Source organism: Pristiophorus japonicus, unplaced genomic scaffold, assembly GCF_044704955.1.
Source record: "Pristiophorus japonicus isolate sPriJap1 unplaced genomic scaffold, sPriJap1.hap1 HAP1_SCAFFOLD_58, whole genome shotgun sequence".
Lineage (NCBI taxonomy): Eukaryota > Metazoa > Chordata > Chondrichthyes > Pristiophoridae > Pristiophorus > Pristiophorus japonicus.
The window spans coordinates 2056625-2079812 of NW_027254488.1; positions in this window are offsets into that span (position 1 = coordinate 2056625).

Below are 23188 nucleotides of genomic sequence, written 5' to 3' on the forward strand. Positions count from 1 at the left end.
TACAGGAGGGCATAAAAAAGTGTGGGAGAGCGATAGTGATAGGGGATTCAATCATAAGGGGAATAGATAGGCGTTTCTGCGGCCGCAATCGAGACTCCAGGATGGTATTTTGCCTCCCTGGTGCAAGGGTCAAAGATGTCTCCGAGAAAGTGCAGGACATTCTGAAAAGGGAGGTAGAACAGCCAGTTGTCGTGGTGCACATTGGTACCAACGACATAGATAAAAAAAAGGGATAAGGTCCTACGAGACGAATGTAAGGAGCTAGGAGTTAAATTAAAAAGTAGGACCTCAAAAGTAGTAATCGCGGGATTGCTACCAGTGCCACATGCTAGTCAGAGTAGGAATCGCAGGATAGCGCAGATGAATACATGGCTTGAGCAGTGATGCAGCAGGAAGGGATTCAAATTCGTGGGGCATTGGAACAGGTTCTGGGGGAGGTGGGACCAGTACAAACCGGACGGTCTGAACTTGCGCAGGAACGGAACCAATGTCCGAGCTGGAGTGTTTGCTAGTGCTGTTGGTGAAGAGTTAAACTAATATGGCAGGGGGATGGGAAACAATACAGGGAGACAGAGGGAAACAAAAAGGTGACAAAAACAAAAGACAGAAAAGAGATGAGTAAAAGTGGAGAGCAGAGAAACCAAAGGCAAGAAACAAAAAGGGCCACTGAATATCAAAGGGCTGCAGGAGGGGTAAAAACTGAAAATCATGGTTTAAAAACTAGGATGAAAAAACTCTACCTAAATGCACGCAGCATTTGAAAAAAAGTAAATGAGTTGTCGTCACAAATCATTACAAATGCGTATGATTTGGTAGCCATTACAGAAACATGGTTGCAAGGTGGCCAAGACTGGGAATTAAACATACAGGGGTATCTGACGATTCAGAAAGATAGGCAAGAAGGGAAAGGAGGTGGGGTAGCTATGTTAATAAAGGATGATATCAGGGCAGTTATGAGGGATGATATTGGCTCCAATGAACAAAATGTTGAATCATTGTGGGTGGAGATTACAGATAGTAAGGGGAAAAAGTCACTGGTCGGCGTAGGTTATAGGCCCCCAAATAATAACTTCACGGTGGGGCGGGCAATAATCAAGGGAATAATGGAGGCATGTGAAAAAGGAACGGCAGTAGTTATGGGGAATTTTAACCTATATATCGATTGGTCAAATCAAATCGCAGGGGGTAGCCTGGAGGAGGAATTCATAGAATGCATACAGGATTGTTTCTTAGAACAGTATGTAACAAAGCCGACAAGGGAGCAAGCCATTTTGGATCTCGTCCTGTGTAACGAGACAGGAAAAATAAACGATCTCCTCGTAAAAGATCCTCTCGGAATGAGTGATCACAATATGGTTTAATTTGTAATACAGATTCAGGATGAGGAGGTGGTGTCAGAAACGAGCATGCAATGCTTAAACAAAAGGGACTACAGTGGGATGAGGGCAGAGTTGGCTAAAGTAGACTGGAAACAAGGACTAAACGGTGGCACAATTGAGGAACAGTGGAGGACTTTTAAGGAGCTCTTTCATGATACGCATCAAAAATATATTCCAGTGAAAAATAAGGGCGCCAAGAGAAGAGATAACCAGCCGTGGATAACCAAGGAAATAAAGGAAAGTATCAAATCAAAGACCAATGCGTATAAGGTGGCCAAGGTTAGTGGGAAACTAGAGGATTGGCAAAATTTTAAGCAACAGCAAAGAATAATTAAAAAAGCAATAAAGAAAGGGAAGATAGATCACGAAGGTAAACTTGCGCAAAACATAAAAACAGATAGTAAAAGCTTTTACGGATATATAAAACGGAAAAGAGTAACTAAAGTAAATTTTGGTCCCTTAGAAGATGAGAAGGGGGATTTAATAATGGGAAATGTGGAAATGGCTGAGACATTAAACAATTATTTTGCTTCCGTCTTCACAGTGGAAGAAACACAAACCATGCCAAAAATTGCAGGTCATAGGAATGTGGGAAGGGTGGACCTTGAGATGATCACTTTCACCAGGGAGTTGTGCTGGACAGGTTAATGGGATTGAAGGTAGACAAGTCCCCTGGTCCTGAAGAAATGCATCCCAGGGTATTAAAAGAGATGGCGGAAGTTATAGCAGATGCATTCGTATTAATCTTCCAAAATTCTCTGGACTCTGGGGAGGTACCAGCGGATTGGAGAGCAGGTAATGTAACGCCTCTGTTTAAAAAAGGGGGCAGGCAAAAGGCAGGTAACAAAAGGTCGGTTAATTTATCATCTGTAGTGGGAACAATGCTTGAAACTATCATTAAGGAAGAAATAGCGGGACATCTGGGTAGAAATAGTGCAATCAAGCAGACGCAGCATGGATTGATGAAAGGGAAATCATGTTTAACTAACTTACTGGAATTCTTTGAGGAGATAACGAGCATGGTGGATAGAGGTGTACCGATGGATGTGGTGTACATAGATTTCCAAAAGGCATTCGAGAAGGTGCCACACAAAAGGTTACTGCAGAAGATAAAGGTACGCGGAGTCAGAGGAAATGTATTAGCATGGATAGAGAATTGGCTGGCGAACAGAAAGCAGAGTGTCGGGATAAATGAGTCCTTTTCCGGTTGGAAATCAGCGGTTGGTGGTGTGCCACAGGGATCAGTAGTGGGACCACAACTGTTTACAATATACATAGATGATCTAGAAGAGGGGACAGAGTGTAGTGTAACAAAATTTGCAGATGACACTAAGATTAGTGAGAAAGCGGGTTGTGTCGAGGACTCAGAGAGGCTACAAGGAGATTTGGATAGGTTAAGCGAATGGGCTAAGGTTTGGCAGATGGAATACAATGTCGGAAAGTGTGAGGTCATCCACCTTGGGAAAAAAAAACAGTAAAAGGGCATATTATTTGAATTGGGAGAAATTACAACATGCTGTGGTGCAGAGAGACCTGGGGGTCCTTGTGCATGAATCCCAAAAGGTTAGTATGCAGGTGCAGCAGGTAATCAGGAAGGCAAATGGAATGTTGGCCTTCATTGCGAGAGGGATGGAGTAAAAAGCAGGGAGGTCCTGCTGCAACTGTATAAGGTATTGGCAAGGTCGCACCTGGACTACTGCGTGCAGTTTTGGTCACCATACTTAAGGAAGGATATACTAGCTTTGGAAGGGGTACAGAGACGATACACTGGGCTGATTCGAGAATTGAGGGGGTTACCTTATGATGAGAGATTGAGTAGACTGGGTCTTTACTCCTTGGAGTTCAGAAGGATGAGGGGTGATCTTATCGAAAGATTTAAGATCATGAAAGGGATAGACAAGTTAGAGGCAGAGAGGTTGTTTCCAGTGGTGGGGGAGACTAGAACTAGGGGGCACAGTCTCGAAATACGGAGGAGCCAATTTAAAACCGAGTTGAGAAAGAATTTCTTCTCCCAGAGGCTTGTGAATTTGTGGAATTCTCTGCCCAAGGAAGCAGTTGAGGCTGGTTCATTGAATGTTTTCAAGTCAAAGTTAGATAGATTTTTAAGCAATAAGGGAATTAAGGGTTAAGGGGAGAGGGCGGGTAAGTGGAGCTGAGTCCACGACCATGTCAGCCATGATCTTATTGAATGGCGGGGCAGGCTCGAGGGGCTCGATGGCCTACTCCTGTTCCTAATTCTTACGTTCTTATGTTCTTATTAAAAGGCATTCACACCCTATATTTGAGGCATGTTATAGTCTTCCGGCCTCAAAATTACGTTCAACAAATCGGATCATATGCACCGCTCCCATTGTTTGGTAATGGTTCTGCAGTTCCCACTAACATCTCCTCTGGACCATCATTTTTATATTGCCGGATTACCACGCACATTGCCTTTTCCCATTATGTCATTTATTATTTAATCACTCCTGAACGCCACTCTATCACAGACCTTCCGCTTTGTCCTTTTTTGCTGCCTATTTTTTCCAGGCGATGTTGCTGTTTGGAAAAATCGGTAATCTTTAACTTTTTCGTAAAATATCGGAATGATTATCCGACAGAACGTGAAACCGGGTTCTTCATCCACAGATTCTGCATGACCTGCCGAGTTTTACAGAATTATCTGTCTTTATTAATTTTGTTTCCGTATCCCTTTTAAGGCTCTGCGCCGGATGTCTGGGATCATTCTCTGTCTGTTTAAAAGGGTGTGCTATCAGTCCCGGATTTCAAATGTCAAATTTCAAAACCTGCCTCTGGAGGATGCAGGAATTGTAGTTTGTTTGTGAGTTTGTGTATGAGAGATAGCGAGTGCAAACGTGCTGTGTGATCTTACTGTGCATTTCATGTCATGTGAGAAAAAAAGCATTACATGCAACTTGATGCCATGCTGATTTGATTGGACACACCTTCGAGGACTGTCTGACAGTGGAAGAATCTGCTGTAGGAATTTGCTGTTCCACACCTGAAAGAAGGCAATATACACAAGTGAGAAACATAGGGAATTCAGCCTCGACTTGCATTTGGGTGGCATGAGTTGATGACCTGCTCACAATTATTTTCAAAATCAACTCAAATCAAATCAATTCAAGACAATTCAAGGCATGACTGACCGACTGACTTTATATATATAATATATATATATATATATATGTTATGTATATATCCCTGCTTTGTAACTTTCACAATAACTGTGCTTTTTCTATTCTACCTGTACTGGACTTTGTTGCTTTTAACCTCCTTCACAGCACAAGCAGCTGCTGTCGGCTCCTGACATTGCATATCTGAATAACAGCAGAAAACACACGCCACTTTATAAGATCGCTATTGCAGCCCAAATCCCCTCGTAGCTTGTCTTCCACCATGGGCTTACTGTGTGTCTGGCTATCTACTGCATGCTCTACCTGATATCAAATGCTAACCATCGAGAGACAAAAGCTAAGTTCAATCAAAAAATATGTAGGTTATTAATTTATTATTTTTTTACTTAAAACAAATCCAATTAAATTTTATTTTTACATTTTAAATGTATTTCTTTTTAAAAACTTTTAAATAAATACATTATTTTAATTGGCTTTTTTCTGGGTTGGTATCGACTGCGAGTTTCAACATCGCCTCCCGTGTGCCAGGGCAGCCTTCTGCTGCCTGAGCAAGGGATTGTTCGAAGATCAGGACCTCAATTCTTATACAATGCTTCTGGGCTGCAATGCTGTAGTGATACCCGCCCTCCTATATGGTTCAGAGACGTGGACTATGTACAGTAGGCAACTCAAATCGCTTTAGAAATGCCTCAACCGATGTCTCTGCAATATCCTACAATCCCCCGGGAGGATAGACTCACCAGCATCAGTGTTCTCCATCAGCCCAACATCCCCAGCATCGAAGCACTGACCACACTCGACCAGCAATGTTGGGCGGGCCACATTGCCGCATGCCCAACACAAGACTACCAAAGCAAGCGCTCTACTCGGAACTCCTTCACGGCAAGGTATCCCCAGGTGGGCAGAGGACTGTTTTCAAGGACACCCTCACAGCCTCCTTGATACCCGACACATGAGAATCCGTGTCCAAAGACCGCCCTGACTGCAGGAAGAGCATCCGGAATGGTACTGAGCATCTCGAGTATCGTCATCGAGAGCATGCAGAAAAAAAAGCGCAGGCAGCGGAAGGAGCATGTCGCAAACCAACATTTCCTTGAACGACTGACTGTCTCACCTGTGAAAAAGACTGTAATTCCCGTATTGGACTGTACAGTGACCTGAGAACTAACTTTGAGAGTAGAAGCAAATCTTCCTCGATTTCGATGGACTGCCTATAATGATGATGAAATTATTATTTTCCTTTGTCTTTTGTAGTCCCAAGACCAGGCAGTTGCTTCACACATTGTATTAAATGTATGAAGACAGAATGCTTATTTTTATCACAGTTTTGAAAAGTTGAGAAATTTTAGTTGTTTTCACAACTATATCATTGTTTGATTGACAAGATTATCATATAAAGAACTATGTATGACAGACATGTTTAATATGCATGCGTTTGTGAGGTTGATAAGTGCTTAGAATCTGTTAGTAGACTTCAGCTACATTGTTGGTGAATAGAAAAGTGATTTCACAAAATACAGATCCAATACAGATTTAACATATAATGTAATCGTCTTGCAATCTCTGCCTAGATGTTGCGAATTCCTGTCTGACCACTCATTTATTTCCCTCGTGAATCTTCTAACTGGCGTTTCAGCTTTTTCAACGTAGTTGAAAGAAACATGTTACATACATTTAATATCGAATCATCGTGAGATGAAGTATTGCAAGAACCTGCGAGGCAATTCGATCCCAAAGGTGAGTTTCTTTATTGAGGCCTATAACCCACAAATGCTATTCGTAGACTATGCTGTCAATTTCGATACCTATTCTCGAGTTGTCCTGCTCCAACAGTTAGAAATGCTTCAGGGAAAAGTTCAGTCGGCTCGCGAGCTCACAGAATTCCTCAGACAACAGGGGAACATCGTGCCCGAATCGTGCCACATAATGTTGCAGCTAATAATTAACTTTCCCATATTCTGTCAGTTGCCTTTTGCGATAGATTCTGATATTCAGTAAATCATGTTGATTGGTGTGAACCATAACTGGGGGTTTTAATGGGACAGATCCTGTTCGATCCGTAAAACATGGTAATTGTGGTAGTAATGAATTAGTAGCGTCCGTTTCCATAATAGCAATGGTTGAATAGATATCTCCTTCCAGCTTCTACTGAAATTTTGCATTTAGTACTCGCTGAAACCCAGGTAAACGAACAAACAGGGACCTACTGTTCGGTTACCTCATAAGGGCAAAACCCAATTTATTGCGTAGGCGTGCAGCCCGACAAGTTTGGGACCACCCAAGTATAATGATTAGTCACAGTAACATTTGCTGTGGCTAGTTTATGCTTTGATATTAGCTGGCACTGTATCACCCGTATGTTTTCTACCAGAAGCACAGGGATGGCGAGCTTCCCTGGTCAAATAAAGGGCACTCTGACAATCAGTCCAATGTAGGATCGGTTTCCCCGTATGTCATCGTACTGGACACTGCAAGCATGTTTTACCCGGAGAACTTTTGCGAGTGTACGAATCTAATACACACGAGATGGTTGAGCGTCATGTTATATATTCCTCTTTGTAAAGTTGTTATTGGTAATCCAGTGTGAGTAATTTCCCCTGGCCTATCAGCTGACGCTCTTCCTGGAACGGCGCTTCCCTCAGCTTCAAGCTTCGAATCATTCATAAAGGCTTTTGTTTAAAGAGGCACTACACTGAAAGTCGAAATGTGACTGAATCCTTTCCATTCCTCTATTCTTTATTTAATTATAGATTAATATATAGTTTGTCTTTCAACCCAATTTACATTAATTGCTTACTTCTTATTGATCAAACTCTTCGTGGGTGGGGTCTCGACCTTTCCACATCCAAATTAAAAATAATAATTCTGCACTTTAACATATAGTTCCACACAAACGGAAAATTAGCATCATTTAAAGTTCCTTTCACTCAGTAACTTTTACGCTTTATTTTTGTTGGGACAGAAGCTGGCAGCTTCAGTATCGGTTCAACTTAAATTTTATTTACTTTTGACTTTTGAACAGTCGTCTCACCAGCTTGTTTTCTGATTCCCTGTTTTTATGTTGCCAAGGTCCCGGACCAAGGCTAGCATAGCAGCGGCTGCTACCAGCAATGATTTGCGCACTGTTGAGTTTCTCCCACTCTGGTATGTGATTGTATGCTTTGTTACCACATTAATGGGCATCGGCCCCTTCTCATCACGATTCGGATCGTAGAACATGTGCACCTAAGAAATAGGAGCAGAAGTAAAGACATTTTACTGCAATAGTATAGGGTCTTGGTGAGACAGCACCTCCTAGAGTACTGTGTACAGTTTCGTTCTCCTTATTTAAGGACGGATATACTTGCCATACAGGAAAAGCAACGAAAGTTCACTAGATTGATTGACGGAATTGGGAGGGGGGGGGGGAGGGGAGGCTGTCATTTGCGGCGAGATTGAGTAGGCTAGGCCTATATTCTCTCGAGTTAAGAAAAACAAGAGGTGACGTACAAGAAACTTAGATTTTTTTACAGCGCTAGTGAAGGGAAAATATTTGGTCTGGTTGGTGAGTCGAGAACCAGGGGCCAGGGTACCCGAATAAGGGGTTGGCCATTTAGGACAGAGATGAGAAGAAACTTCTTCATTACAATGGTGGTGCATCTTTGGAATTCGCTAGCCCATGGGCTTTGGATGCTCACTCCTTGAATATGTTCAAGACAGAGATCGATAGATTTTTGGATAATGATGTAATCTAAGGATATGTTGAGAATGCAGGCATTTGGAGTTGTGGCCGGAGATCAGCCATGACATTATTGAATGGCGGAGCAGGCTCGAGGGTACTAAAAGCCGGATCCTGCTTCTAATCTTTATGTGCTTATTTCCTTATACAGCCCCTCAAGCCTGCTCCGCCATTCAATGAGATCATGGCGGATCATCCACCTAAACTTTACTTTCCCTATTGATCGCCATATTCCATGATTCAACTCGAGCCCAAAAAATGTATCGATCTCAGCCTTCAATATAATCAAAAACTCAGCATCCACAGCCTTATGTGGCAGACGATTCCAATGTTTCACAATCCTCTGACTGACATCGCTGTCTTAACTGGTCTATCCCTTATCCTGAGACAATACTACCTTGTTCCAGTCACACCAGCCAGAGGAAACAATCTCTCAGCATGTATCCTAACAAACCCCTTCAGAATCTGATATGTTTCGAGGAGATCACCTGTCATTTTCTGAAGTCCAGAGTACAGACCCATTCTACACAATCTCTCATCATTGGACAGCCCTCTCTTCTCCAGGATCCATCCGCTGCAATGCCTCTAAGTCAAGTATATCCTTCCTTAGATACGGAGACCAAAACAGTGCCCAGTACACCAAGTATGGTCACATCAAGGTCCTGAACAATTGGAGAAAAATTTACTTACTCATATACACAATCAAATTTTCAGTAAAGGCCAACATGACCTTTGCCTTCCTTATTGCTTGCTGTTATTGCTTGTTAGAGTTGTGTGATGCTTGGATGGACACCAAAATCATTTTGAACACACTTTTAAAATATTCTCATCAATTAAATGTATACTGTTTTTTTATTCCTTTTCCCAAAGTGAATAATATCACATTGCCTCACATTATACTCCATCTGCCATCTTACTGTCGACTCACTGAATTGATCTATATCCGTTTGCAGACGTGTTGTATTCTTCTCACTGTTCCACGTAGATTTGTATCGTCAGAAAATATGGATACATTACACTCGGTCCCTTCATCTAGGTAATTATTATAGACGATAAATAGCTGCGGCCACACCTCTGATCTTTGCGGCACCCCACTAGGTACCAACCCGAAAAATACCTGTTTAGCCCTACTCACTGTATTCTGTCCATTAACCCAATCCTTTATCCATTTTAAGATAATACCCCCAAAACCATGTGTCTTTATCTTGTGTGCCAACTTTTATGTGGCACCTTACCGAACGCCTCTCGGAAATGCAGATACACCAAATCCAATAGTTTGTCTTAACCTATCCTGCTAGTTAGATGCTCAATAAAACTATAATAAATTTGTCAAGCACGATTTCCCTTTCAAAAAACCAGCATAATTTTGCTGAATCGTGAAATGATTTTCTCAGCGCCCTGATACCACTTCCTCAACAATGGATTCCAGCACTTTTCCTATGACTGATTTCAGGCAAAGGGCCTGTAGTTTCCAATTTCCTCTTCCCTCATTTCTTGAATAATGCCGATACATTGCTTCATTCCAATCCGTTGGTACCGTTCTAGTAGCTGAAGAATTTTGGAAGATCAATACCAAAGCATCTGCTATCTCGGCAGCCACCTCTTTTTGAACCCTAGGCTGTAGCCCGTCAGGTTCTGGGGTCTCGTCGTCTTATAGTCCCATGAGTTTTTCTAGAACTTTTTCTATATTTTTATTTATTACATTGATTTCGTCAAAATCATTCGACCCTTGGTTACCCACCATTTTTGGTATGCTTTTTTTTCTTCTAATGTGAAGACAGATACAATATTTTTATAAACATGTCTGCCCTTCCCATATTCCGCATAATAATTTCTCCTGTCTCCTGCCTAAAGGGCCAACCTATATCTTTGATGCTCTCTTCCTTTTTACATACTTGTAGAAGCTATTACAACATGTTTTTATATTTTTTGCGAGGGTTCTCTCGTTTTCTAATTTTTCCCTTTTCATCAATTTCTTGGTCATCCTTTGCTGGTCTCTGAAGTTATACCAATCCTCAGGCTCACTACTATTCTTCAGAACATTATACGCTTCTTATGTCAATCTTAATCTATACTTAACTGCTTTAATTAGCTAGGGATAGATGACTTTGCCCATGAAGATTTAGTTTCTCATTCTGTTTTTTTTCTGTCGGTGTAATGGTGAGGGGCAGATTGTCCTTCCAGCACCCGCTCCACCCGAGGTTGTATCCGTCTAAACCCTGAACCATTAGAACAGCTGCAACCACATCATTCTGCCGTCCCAGTTTGTCTCGGAGCTCGTAGACCTTAGGTGCACATTGGTTATGATCAGCCTCCCTCGCTGGTTTGGTCATTATTTCCCATAAAGCTCATCTCACAACTTCCAACATTTTGTTCAACAATTCAATCTCGCTTTCTAATTCTGTATATCTATCCTTCATCTCTCCTGACCAACTGCGAATTCAGCTGAGACACCTGTCAGTTTGCTGCTACTGCGGCGTACATGCCAGGTTCTATGCCCTTGTGAGCTGTGCCTCGAGATTCTGCATTGTCTGGCTAAGTTCGTTTTCGAGGTCAACGGTTTGCAGTTGTTTCAGGTTAAGTTGTTTGTCTAGATCCATTATTAGCTGCTCACTCTTTAGCACGCAAACCAAGGCAGCATAAACTAACTGTTGGCTGCCCTTTTCCAATGAAATTACTTTGTCATCCACCTTCCTTTGGATTGAACGCCACCACTGCATATTAGTTTTTATAATTACTGTAAAAATCGCCTCGACTTCATTCGTTCCACTGAACTTATGCAATTGCTTCTCCAGGCTCTACCTACGTCAGTAGTTGAGTCAGCCATTCTGAAGCACAGTGATTAATGACAGTCTTTACAAAGTTGCCTGCAATCACTTACGGGTATCCTTCTTGGTCCGATGTACCAGCAAAATAGATCCATCTTAGGATCTTGTAAAAACCCAAACAAACACCATCGTTTAGTACATTCCTGCCAAGGGATCGCCAGATTTTGTTAGGTTTTGCACGCTTTCCCAATTGTTCGACGTTTCCCCAATATCGTACAATTGAATTTTATTAGGTATTACACAAATGTCAGCACTTTTATGTATCTTAGCAATAGTTTACAGTAGAGAAACAGAATTATATCAGGCTTGGGTAGATTTCTTGCCATATTGATATGAGTTTTAAAGGGACCTTCCACCGCACCTGGGGTCTCTTCTACCTCACTCCGCCTGGGGTGTCCTCTGTTCTTTGGCTCTTACCTTGGCCTTGTTCCGTCTGGGCTATCCTCGGTTCGTTGGCTCTTGGCTTGCACTCACCCCACCTGATGTTTTCTCTGTTCGTTAGTCCTTATCTTGTCTGTTCGGATCTGATCCTCCTCTCGTGGGCCACTGCTACCTGGTTCCTGTACAGGGTCAGCCTTGCTCCTGGTGCCCTAAAGCCCAACTCTCGTAAGTGGTCTCCCTTTTACACCACTTTTGAGGGCAGTAACGTGAATCGATATTGAGACAGGTACAAAAATGTTTAGGGTCTTTACAAAGGATGGGTTTGCAATAAGGCAACAAGTTTCTTTCTCATCTCATTCCCATCCCTAACCTTGCTGGAAAAGGGGTGATTAACTGGTCCACAAGATCACATATCATGATGGTTGACCAAACATCGGCCTGCAACAGAGGAAGATGGCTGTTGCTCCATCGTATCTGGCTCCTGCTTTGTCACAAGACCTTGGCCAGCTACTTGAGAACCTGTTATATTCTGTTCTACAGATATTGTCTGGTCCAAGGCCTCGAAACTACAAGACACAATTGTAAAGAAATTGTCTTCTCTTATCTCAAGAATAGTGAGTTGATTTTCAGATGGTGTGAATTGCATGAAGGCAGATGCTTCTTTCTCTCAAAGTTTCTCAATGCTTTACGCATGTTAGGTTTTATGACTTTATATACTTATTTTATTTATATGGATCAGGTGATTAAGAGACGAAATGAAACGTTACATATCAAAAATGCATGTGTTTAATTGAATCATACGCACGTGTAAGGTTAAATTAAGGGTTCACAATCTGCCCGAAATCATTAAATACTTCTGTGGTTAACACAAAGGTGATTAAAAAATATGTATCCTATGCAGATTTAACATATTATGGAATAGACTTTCACAAATGAGAAATAAATATTGCAGACAGGAGCTGGAAACTCGCACTCCAGAGACTTCAGCAGGAGGAAAATCTGGGCAGAAAATCCAGTGTAATACAGAGGAAATGCTGCACTTTTGGCGGTGCCATCTTTCGGATGAGTCGTTATGCTCTCTTAGGAGGACGTATAATATCCTAAGGCACCATCTTATTGAAGAGCAGAGCAGTTATTCTGGTATCCAAACCTATAATTATCCCTCAATAACGGAGATAATATTGTCATTGTAACATTGCTGTTTGTCGGAGCTTGCAAATTGACAGCCATGTTTCCGACATGGTAAAAGTGACTACGCGTCAAAAATTATGTCATTGTCTGTAAAATATTTTGGTACGTCCGTTGGTTGCGACAAGCGTTGTATAACTCCAAGGCTTTTTTTAAAAGGCGGGAAATAGCGAGTTGGGGAGTAATTGAACGGCGGGTGAAGACCGAACGACGAATGGCCTTCTCCTGTCCCTATATTTCTTGGTCTCATCTTCCATAATACCAAAGTAAATATCAAAGTGAAACTACCTGGAATGGATAAAACTCGAATATAATGAATGCAGCAGAGTCTCGATTTCTCACTCCAGCACACAAAATCCTAGGGGATGTTGGAATCCAAAGAGATTCTGCACCATACGTGTCAGGAACTATTCTAATACTGTACAGGTTCCTTCATCTCAGGTAACGCTATAAAAACTGTTTCAACATCATCCGTAACCTTTGAGAAATCTTAATTTCAGTGATTCGAGGTTGATTTCGAGCCCCTGTCTATGGTTACATTTTTTTACCCTGTAATTTAGATTCATTTTTATTCAAGGTACTAGTGCAATGCCCGAACTCGACCGTGCTAAAGACATACATTTCTGATTCAATTGCCAACCAGAACTCCCACATTGAAACGGATGAGAGACGAACCCGGAGTGGTGTAAACATTGAAACATGTTTGAGAATTCGGGGAATTCAGTTGGTGCATCGACAGGATTTAACCGTCTCACATAATCGGAGGAAAACTGGATCTGCTTCTGTTTAAGGTGCTGCAGCGATGCCGGCCGATCCCGGCTTTCTGTACATTGTCAGTTAGAAATGAGAGCAAAATATCACTCCTATCCTTGGGTGGTTTCACTTCAAACACTTGTATTATTAGTTTCGATATAATTACTGCAGCACAATCTATGCTATGTAGGGAGTTGACGCGCTGCCAAATGACTGGATGTAATATCAATGCTCCTGATCTTTCATGGCCCCACGGGAAATCTCACACAATTATAAATACGTTTTTCTCTTAAGCTCTCATCTCACTGTATTCAGTCTTAAGAGTCATCATCACTTCTCGGACAGAATGAGAGTTCCGGCCATCGTCTATCCATTTTCCGTGTTACCACCAGTTATACAGGCGGTAATGATTTACTATCCGATTATAGCAGCCGTGGGAATCCCCGGTAAGTGATTATATTCCGTTCCTAAAGTTGTGAATAAAGTTGGGATTAACTTTATTCCTGCTCTTATGTCAGTAATTATATTTTTAAACTATTCTTCTCAATTCAATTAAAAGGCTTAAAGTCAGTGATTGTATTTCCCGCTCTACCTTTTTAAGTGACTGATCATTTGGTGCCTTTCTAATTTTCTTTAACGCCCCCCCCATAATGTCTTCAGCTTATTTCCCCATGTAATATCTTTCAAACTGGTTCGGTTTTATCTGGGAATCGTGCAATGTGTGATTCAATGGATTATTTTAATCCCATTTTTCTGTGCCTGCTCTTCTTTCCCGTAACACTCAGTAATATCTGACAGATTATATTTTACTGAACATACAGCGTGTTGTAAAATGCTCCATTGACTCCCGCTGTGGAGATAGACACTGACAGCCGATCATGGACATATAGCTGGAATTCGGACAGTCAGATTTGTTCAGACCCGTTAATCAGAATCTACCCGCTGTTCTCGGTCTGTTTCCAGCAAAGTGCCAGATATTATTCCTGGTGATCACAATGCATGCCGAGTGTGGGATTGTTCTCCATGCAGGAACACAGACTCTCTCCCTCATCTTCTCCACTGACCGGTGACCAGCCTGTTCTCAGACTCGCCTTCACCCTCCCGGCGAAGATTTTTCTGCCTTCAGCCGGTGGGAGGCAGTTGGATTCTGTCACATCCATTCTTGCAGCGGTACAGGTCACACCGGGAATCCGTGCTGTGAGAGAGCGATTGAAACAAGTCAGCGGCGCTCTATACAACTGTCCTGGGTTTGTCCACATTTAAAAATCTGTTTTAGATTACATCACCTGCATTTTAATAAAAGCACCGTTTCGATGTCGGGTAATGGTCCCTTTATACTAATCGGAAAAATTTATTGTTCAGATCAAACGCTTGCAGGGTGATACAATATTGACTGTACCTTTATTAAGCCTGTCCGCTCCGTGATCCATACACATTCACTTTAATTTCGCTTCAGATACTTACAGATATGGGAATTTCTAGTCACATTTATCAACCCGGTCTCCATATCCCTTTATCTCCTATTCCTGTAGCACGGACCCAATCTACTTTGAATTCTGACACAGTTTCTGCCTCAACCTCTATCCATGTGACTGAACTCCACCGCCTCCCTTATCCCTGTATAAAAAAGCTTCTCCCGCTCTCTCTTCTCTCTGTTCCATTGTATTATATTTCATACAGTTTCTACAGCTCCTCGTTCTGGAACACGCATCTACTAGAATCAGTCTGCTTCTATCTACATTCTTCCATTCTGTCAATAATTTTAAACACATCTGTCATATCGCTCTATAATCTGTGTCTGTGCAACGTTCCTCTTCCTCAAATTTACTATTTACATGGCAGAGCCCAGGGTATCGAACCAGCGTGTTTTGTCAACCATTGTACCACTGAATAAATTTCCCCACTTCAGGTGGGAAGCAGAAATCTCACATTCTGTCTCATGAGTTCCCACCACACTGTAGTAATAAACTACCTTCCTTGTTTCCGTTTGAAGAAATATGACCAGCTTTAAAATCCAATATTACACCTGTTGGTTTAACACTCTGAAGAGTCTGTTTGAAGAGGTTACTCAATAAGAACATATTGAAGTGAGTTGCCTCATCATCCCGTTGACTCTCACCAATCTCAGGATCAATGCAGCCTAATGCTTCCACCGCAAGTTTCGCCCCTGTATTACTAAGAGTATCTCTGAATATATCAGCTCACATGGTCCGTTGTAATATCTGCCGCACCAAGAGTCCTCATCGTTTCTCAGAGATAGATACAGTTTGATTTTATTGTATAACCATTTGCCGTATTCCAGTTCTCTGCGCGCTAATTGGTGTTTCCTATAACGTGCTTAGTTTGTGAAGCAAATGAGCCAAATTGTTAGCTCCATTCAATATTCTGACAGCTGCGGTAATGTTAACTCTAAATATTGTCAGTACTCGATGCAATAGAATGCCTGTTCCCATCGTCTCAAATTGTATTACAGTGTCAGTTATATCCCTGCATTAATAATGGTTCTGATTTATTACTCGTAAAAATGGGAACCCACATAAGTACCGCTAAGCTTACGACTAGGATCGATAGTTGGTTGCGACGTAGAAGACACCGAATAGGGATAAATGTTGATCGAATTTTGGATTTTATCTCAAGCGCGAAGATATTTACAACTGAGGAAGTGGTGTTCCTGCTGTACAGAGATTTGATCAGATCCCATTTGGAGTATATACGTTCTGTTTTGGGCAGCGCATCGCAGGATAGATGAATTGGCCTTCTAGCGGCTTCAGCGCGAGTTCACCAGACTGATACCACGGATTAAAGTATTCAAATATGAGGAAAGGATGCATAACCTGATCTTGTACTCCATTCTGTTTAGAAGGGTGAAACGTGACATAATCGAGTTATTTTAAATGATAAAGGTGTTTGATAGTGTAGAGGCACAGAAACTGTTTCGATGGAGCTGTAATCTAGCACTAAACGGCATTAACTTAAAATTGGAGCTCGGACATTTAGGTGTGAAATCAGGAGACACTTTCTCGCACAACGTTCAGTCGAAATCTAACACTCGTTTCCCCAAAATCCTGTCAATTATTGACACTGATCGATAGATTTGTTAAGGTCAGGGTATCAAGGGGTATGGAAGCAAGATGGTAATTGGAGTTAGGGTACCGATCAGCCACGGACTACTGGAATGGTGGAAAACGCTTGTGGGGCAGAACGATCTCCTCCTGTGTTCCTTTGCGTCAAGCACCAGAGTCATCATTTGTGCAATATGAGTTCTGATAATCGAAGGCCATTTTCAGTGTATCTGAATGTTCCACAGGAAAAAATGTCTGATGATATGCTTGCAGCCCATAGAGTTTCCAACACTCATTTTAGCAGGTTACCAATTGCATAAATCCGTGTCTCACCGTATTATCAAGAGGGCCTGGCCATTGCTCTGTCGGTCCTGCCGTGATTATTTGTCAGATTTGGGTCACTTTCGGAAATTCCGAGAATAGCTGCCATCCATTTTCTTCAAACTTTGCGGGATGATTATTGATATTACAATGTTTTTGAATCTCCAACTCAACATCTAACATTGTTCTACATTGTATGGGTCAGAGCGATGCGGTTCTAAATGAGAATGAGCGCAGTATTCACATAGTGGGATGTCGTTAGAGTGTGAAATTGTTTCAGTTAATCGTTAGCAACGTCAGGACCCCGAGATAATGTTCTTCACTTTGCATGCTCTGATGAACTTATCTGCCTCGCCTTTAACTCTAACAGCCGGGACTCCCATCTGAATCAGAAGTTTGTGGGTTTGCTACCCTGTCAAAAATCTAGGTTGACATTCATATGCACTGTCTTAGCCATGGCAATTTTTTCGAATAAAGCAAACCTTAGACAACTTTACCAACCAGATTTTCTTTTTGAGGACCATGCTCTGTGGATATATACATATATATATTTAGTTACATTACAAGCTATGTTACGAAGTTGTAGAAATCATCTTCTGACAAACAGTGAAGGCCCATATTAACTTTGCCAGACTGTAACATACAAGTGTTTTATTGCACGCCAATTCTGGTAAATAGGGTTGTGTTTTCAAGCAATCCGTGAAACCACAGCGGTGATGTATTTATTCAGAGCTGAATTCGTGCACCAAGCACAATTATGGTCTGTGGCCGCAGATTTATTTTTAATCATTTGCAGTCAGTTTTACACACAGGTAATGATTATATTTGGGACATTGCACAGGCAGTGAAACAGGAGACTGAAGGGATGCAGAGCTTGGAAAATACAAACATTAAGACGCAGTAGTAATGATATTTTGACTGTAACTGCCAGCAGTTGTGTTTGGATTCTGTGACAGATGGACATTGTGTCCTTTTTGTCCTGTCATTATATAGCAGCTCTAAATAGAAACAAGAATAATTGTCAAATCGTTTTGTTACGAGATTATTTGTTAATCAGCTATAACCACTATTTAAACTGTGACTCTGTTTAAGCCGAGAAGATAATGAGTTAATTGACAATGACATTTCTTTAGCCACCAAACTCCCCAAATGTCCCCTCACCATCACATTTGATGCCCTATTTCCTATTAAAACAATGAATCTCTCTCAGACTGGCCTTTCCGTTGGTTCGCCCCTCCTTCCTGCTCACTTAACTCCAAGGGCCGCTGACTTGTACGGATGAGGTGGACAACTGGTTTAACCATTCAACGCCAGATTTGGCTAGACCACATAAAGTATTATCGGGCCCTACTCATGTCTGCCAATACGGCTCACTATTCTAACATCATGCTAGAATAGAAACATAACCCCCGGCTATTATTCTCGACTGTTAATCGTCTTGTTAAACCCCTCTCCCCTGTCTCCAACACACTTACCTCCAACAACAAGAATGAGTAGCTCATGGAATTATCTGCCTCAAAGATTGAGATCATTCAATCAGCTGCCTCTGCTACTTCTCTTCCATCCTCCAGCCCAACGGGTCAAACTACCCCTAAGTTTCCACCTGTCCTAGCCAAGAACTCCCATCTCTCTCTAGTTTCTCCTTGATCTGCCACTTTTGACCTCTGCATACTCATCTTATCCATGAGACCCACTTCCTGCTCACTTGACCCTATTCCCACTAAGGTTCTGACCATCCAACTTCCTTTTCTGGCTCCCGTGTTAGCTGACATAGTTAACGGTATTCTTAGTTCAGATCCTCTCCTCTCCTTCAAATCCACCGTCATCACCTCTCTCCTAAAAAACAACCCTTCACCACACTGGGATTGCAAGCTACCGCCCCCTCTCCAATCTCAATTTCCACTCCACAGTCATTGAACATGTTGTCACTTCCCGGAACTCCATGGTTGAATCCCTTCAGTCTGTTTTCCGCCATGCCACGCGACCGAAATTGCTCTCGTCAAAGCCATGAGAGATATAGTTTGTGACATTGACAAAGGCAAACTTTCCCTCCTCGTCATTCTCGACCAGTCCACAGCCTTTGATATGGTTGGGTACTCCATTTTCCACCAATGCCTCTCCAACTGGGTGAGACTGCACACGCCGTATCTGCCTAATCGTAGCCAGAAAATCACTTGCATTCGCTTGTGTCCCCATGATCAAATCGTTGCATATCGTGTTCCCCAAGGATCTATCCTTGGCCCCCGTCCTGTTTCTCCAATATATATGATGCCTCTTGCCGACATCATCCGAAAAGACAGCGTCAGTCTCCACGTGTACGCTGATGATACCAAGCTCTACTTCACCACCACTTCTCTCGAAGCCTCCAAGGTCTCTAAGTTGGCAAACTGCTTGCCCGACATACAGTATTTTTTGAGCAGAAATGTTGTCCAATTAAATATTGGGAATACCGAAGTAATTTTTTTTGCTTCCCGCCATAAACTGTGTTGCCTAACCATCGATCCCTCTCCCGTGCCTCTGTCTGTGACTGTACCAGACTGTTCACAATCTAGGTATCCTATTTGAATGTGAAATTATCTTCTGGCCACATATCTGCGACATAACTAAATCCACCTATTTCCAACTCCATAACATTGCCCGTCTCCGCCCCTGCCTCAGATCCTCTGCTGCTGAAACCCTCATCCATGCCTTTGTTACCTCTAGTTTGTACAACTCCAACACACTCCTGGCTGACCTCCTACATTCTACCCTATTTTAACTTGAGTTCATTCAAAACTTGCCAGTGCATGCCTAATCTCGCACCAAGTCCCAATCACCCACCACCCCTGTGATCGCTGACCTACATTGATTCTGATTCATCAATACCTCGATTTCAACATGCTCATCCTTGTGTATAAATCCATCCGTGGACACGTCCCTCTCTATCTCTGTAATCTGCTTCAACATCGCACCCCCCAAAATTCTATGCAACTCAAATTCTACCCTCTCGTTTATAACTGCTCAACCATTGGTGGCCGTGCCTTCAGCTCCCCGAGCCCTAAGCTCTGGAACAGCCTCCCTAAATCCGCACCGCCTCTCTACCTCCCTTTCTTCCTGGAATATATTGTTTATAACCGACATCTGACCATGCTTTTGGTCATCGGCCGTAATTTGTTCTTATGTGGCTTGGTGCCAAATGTATTTGTTTTGTCTTATACCACTCCTGTGAAGCCCCTTGGGACGTTTGGCAACATTAAAGGCGCTACATAAGAACACATTATTGTTGTTGTTGAAATAATGTTCCGATTGTTGAATCAATTAAGTGGTTTGCTAAATACTGAATACGCGAAATGATTTTAGCAACTTTTATGAGGCTGTATCATTCAGATACATTTTTACTGACAGATGTGGCCATTTGCAAAGACCAGTTGGCAATATTATCTCCTCATATCTTCGGCATTATTTCATGCAGCTCATCACCTTACAACTCAGTGGAGCAGCGTCACCACACGGACTGCAGCGGTTCAAGAAGGAGGCACATCTTGTAAAAAGCACAGGACGTCCCATCTCTTTATTTGATTCAGAGTTATTTCATCCGTCTTTCTCAGTAGATTTTAACTATACTTCGTTATCCATGGTAACCACACGCTCCTCCCCTCCCACATACCACACACTCATATTTAACTATATTAATCTTATATATTTATGTGATTTAATTTCCAGCTAAGACTGTGTTGTCCAAACACATTGAACGGAATGCAGTTAATTATTTCTACACTAGCCGCCTTATTTTGCTCAGAGTGTCTTTTCAGTGCAGATGTTTCCTTTGCATAAGTAGTCTCTCCTTCACTCTCCGGCTGACTCTATTTCTTTACAAATGAACACATGAAGCTCTTTACGTTTATCAAGTTTGAAAAACTGCTATATGTCACACTATCCTGCACACCAAAGGAATCCGAATCAAACACTCCTGAGCATATCTTACATTGTTGGTATATTGTGCTCGAAGTTCATGTAGATTTAGTGTCCCACATCCCATGGGATGTACTTTTGGCCAGTCTTTCTCACCAAAGAGACAAATTCTCTGTATTGTTATGAGCCGGATTAATATTAAAGATATATTCTACCAATTCAGAGCTAAGACCTTACGACGGAGCCGTTCTGAAGCTGAATCTCGGCAGGTATCTCCTGGGCTGGACTGCAGCCTCTATTATCACTTGCACTCTATCTTTGCTTCGGTCTCGAAATCGCCGCCTACAGCTCCCTCTGAAGTTTGCTGTATTATTAGAGGCGTCAAAAGCGAGGTGAAGATTATGCCCCTTGTGCTATTGTGTACTTTGGAATGCATATTTTTCCGAGGATAACAGAAGAAGGTGCAAGATAAGTTTGTTTGTTCATGATCACATCTGAACTTCTCCCCCTTGTGGTTATTGTTGGATTTTGTCCAGATGGGGGGTTGGAATTTGTCCAGATGGGGGTTGCACTGTTCAAGGCGCCAATGTAAAGACCTGCGACTTCCAGCGAAGCAGTCAGTTGATCAGATTAAATGTTCATCTGGTGGATTATAAACGGAACTGTTGGAACTTGTTTGAGTTAAAACATACCAACTCCCCTATTATCATGTTGGTTGACAGTAGTTTGTCCAAAGGTCTTTACTCATCGCCTCCAGTCTGCGAATATAACATGAGAACTCTGAGCCATTCCGTACCCACACCTTGTATCCGCTCCCCTTTCATGTACACGGACCCAAATCCCGCAGTTTGTCTCACACTCGGTTGTTCCCCTTTAGCAATCACATTTCGGTCAGGTTTCATTTTCACTGCTCCCCAACCATCTCCCAATGTAGAATTGACCATTCATGACTTATTTGCAATTAGTTTTCTGTTCATTTCTTCTTCCGTTACTGAGCTGCTACGTTTAGCAATTATCCATAACTCCTTCTCACACTGTCCATTTATTCATACATTTAAATGGCCAGAAGTTTACTCGGATCTCCGGTGGATTTCTACACAACTTTCTACGAATTTGCAGTGGCAGAAGGGTAGCAGCTCCGAGGAACTTTACAGAGTCCATTTTTATATTCAATAGTCTTTGTGAAGTCGTTCATTTTTCGCGTATTTACCCCACACTCACAGATATTTAACATTGCAATGTATGTTAAAATCCTGTTCTGTTGCACAATTCTAGCAGGGGTAAAGCGTACAGTTCCACTCCCCCAGATCCTGCAATAAAATATATTTCACACCAAATCCTGTGTAACTGCCTCCCTTGCTGTAACCTGACGGCTGATTCCCTGTTTCTGTTTGTTTCCCTTTTACAGCTAATGTGGTGACGATTGTGATCCTGTCCCGGGGAAAGTGCGGTCTCTCCAGATGTATCACTCGCTACCTGGTGACCATGGCAGCGGTGGATCTACTGGTCATTGTCACTGATGTGATACTGGTTCGGATTAATGGTTATTATTTCCCGACTACCTTCCTGTACATCACTCCTGTGTGTTCCTTCCACCGAGCGCTGATCCGTGCAGTCACCGATATTTCTGTCTGGTTAACAATCGCTTTCACATTCGATCGTTTTGTTACCATTTGTTGCCAGAAGCTGAAGACTAAATATTGCACCGAGAAAACTGCATCCCTGGTTATAGGAACCGTGTGTCTGCTGTTCTGTGTAAAAAACATCCCCTGGTTCTTTATATATGAACCCTACTATACAATCGACTATGTACCCTTGTTCTGTCATGAAAAACTCGAGTATTATACTGTAACTGCTTGGGTAGCATTTGGCTGGATTAACCGCTGTTGAACCCCACTGCTCCCAATATTCCTGATACTGCTGCTCAATGCTCTGACTGTAGGATATATTTTGGCGGCCAGTAGAGTTCGCAGGAGGCTGAGGGGCAGCAAGAATGATGTAAATCACAATGATCCGGAGATGGAGAACCGAAGGAAATCCATCATCTTACTCTTCGCTATATCCGGTAACTGCATACTGCTCTGGATGACGTATGTGATATTTTTCTTATTAGTCCGAATTGCAAACCAGTATTACTCTACAGGTTTCAATGACCCGATGTAAATTGTAGACTTTACCAGCTATATGCTCCTGCTTTTGAGCTGCTGTACAAACACATGTATTTATGCAGTAACCCAGACTAAATTCAGAGATGAGCTGAAAAATGGGTTGATTTATCCTCTGAGAATAATATATAAGTTAGGTCAGCAAAGAAAAGTTCAGAGCAATTCCCAACATTACATATGCATTACATCACATATCGTATCCTGAGTTATCATTTACCTGAACCCCAATAGGTTACATCTTAGGCCCAGGCTTCGCCAGACATAACACTGGACAATATCTGACAAGGCCTGCGGTTTCCTATGTAAGTGGCTGTGAACAAGGTAGAAGAGCATTATGTAGACGGTGGGTTATAATAGCGGTAGGT